The sequence below is a fragment of the Arachis hypogaea genome, chromosome 19 (genome assembly GCF_003086295.3).
Source record: "Arachis hypogaea cultivar Tifrunner chromosome 19, arahy.Tifrunner.gnm2.J5K5, whole genome shotgun sequence".
Taxonomy (NCBI): domain Eukaryota; kingdom Viridiplantae; phylum Streptophyta; class Magnoliopsida; order Fabales; family Fabaceae; genus Arachis; species Arachis hypogaea.
The window spans coordinates 89,053,643-89,055,446 of record NC_092054.1 but is presented as its reverse complement, the minus strand read 5'-3'; the positions used below and the strand labels follow the sequence as shown (position 1 = coordinate 89,055,446).

Below are 1,804 nucleotides of genomic sequence, written 5' to 3'. Positions count from 1 at the left end.
TACAATTCAGTTCACTAACCCACTAACTGTTTGATATATTGCATCACTCACACTAACAACACCCCTAATAGGAGTAACTTCTCCATCAATTCTCTTTCCTGCTTTTTGCTCTGTTGGTTGTATGACAGGTAGAAGGAGCGGGGCTTCAACTTCCTTTCATTCTGAACCTAAGAAGACCTTCCTTAGATTAAGGAGGGAAGCGAGAGGAAAGAGAGTCGTTGGTGCTGAGGAAGAGGAGGAGTATTTTGAACCAAACATGTAGGAGAATATGGAGAACCACCATGAAGAAGAGGCTCACAACCATGCCAGAGAAGGACCAGCAAATCATGCTGGGCAAGAGAGAAAAGTTCTGGGCTCTTACATCAATCCAAACCTAGGAAATTGCGGAAGTAGCATCCAAAAGCCAACCATACATGCCAATAACTTTGAACTAAAGCCACAGCTCATCACCCTTGTTCAGAACAATTGTTCATTCGGAGGAAGTGTCCAAGAAGACCCCAATCAACATCTCACTACCTTCCTAAGGATATGTGATACTGTGAAGTCTAATGGTGTTCATCCTGACACCTATAGATTGCTTTTGTTCCCCTTTTCACTCAAGGACAAAGCATCTAAATGGCTGGAATCTTTTTTGAAGGAGAGTTTAACAACCTGGGAAGATGTGGTGAACAAATTCTTGGCGAGATTCTACCCTCCTTAGAGAATTAACAGGTTGAGAGCTGAAGTACAAACATTCAGGCAACAAGATGGTGAAACTCTCTATGAAGCATGGGAGAGGTTTAAGGACTTGACAAGAAGGTGCCCACCTGACATATTCAATGAATGGGTGCAGTTACATATTTTCTATGAGGGTCTTTCTTATGAATCAAAGAAGGCAGTAGACCACTCATCTAGGGGATCTCTGAACAAGAAGAAGACCATTGAAGAAGCCATAGATGTCATTGAGAATGTAGCTGAGAATGATTACTTCTATGCTTCTGAAAAGGCAATACTAGAGGAGTGATGGAGCTGAACAACGTGGATGTACTGCTGGCTCAAAACAAGATAATCACCAAGTAGCTGGCTGACCTTACCAAGAAGATGGAAAGAAACTAAGTCGCAACAGTCACCACCTCATCAGCAGCTCAAGAAGGAGTGAACGCAGAGGTAGAGGGTGATCAGGAATAAGCCAACTACCTTGGGAACTCACTTAGGCAGACCCATGATCCATACTCCAAAACTTATAATCCTGGTTGGAGGACCACCCGAACTTTGGGTGGGGAAATCAACAAGATCAAGGCCAAGATCAGAGACGTCAAAACCCCAACAACAATACAGCTCACCAACATTCCACACTGAGATCATATCAGCACCCACCTAACAATACCTCTCAACATCCATATCAAAACCAAAATGGCCCTTCTCATCCCTCCAATCTTAACTCACCATCACCCGAAGATAGACTCTCAAGGATTGAGACTCTACTTAAAGGCATATGTAAGGAAATCCAAGATAACAAGGTGTTCAAGGAGGAGGTTCGAGCTAATATCAAAAACCAGGGAGACACCATCAAGAGGCTAGAATTTCAAGTGGGATACCTGGTATGCGAAATTGTTACTCAGGTTGTGAATTATTGTTCGAAATTGATTCCCTGGCGATGGCACCAAGAACGGATGCACAGAACCATGGTCTAAACATATCTTCATGATGAGCGGATAATTTATACGCTTTTTGGCATTGTTTTTAGTATGTTTTTAGTAGGATCTAGTTACTTTTAGGGATGTTTTCATTAGTTTTTATGTTAAATTCACATTTCTGGACTTTA

The 1,804-nt window shown here is 42.1% G+C and overlaps 1 non-coding gene across 1 annotated transcript; it reads right to left on the bottom strand.

Moving 5' to 3' along the window:
- Nucleotides 1–709: 709 nt before the first annotated feature.
- Nucleotides 710–813, bottom strand: LOC112780190 (small nucleolar RNA R71). Its single transcript, XR_003191043.1, has one exon. It is a non-coding gene; the product is annotated as a small nucleolar RNA R71 (small nucleolar RNA).
- Between the last annotated feature and the right edge of the window lie 991 nt (nt 814–1,804).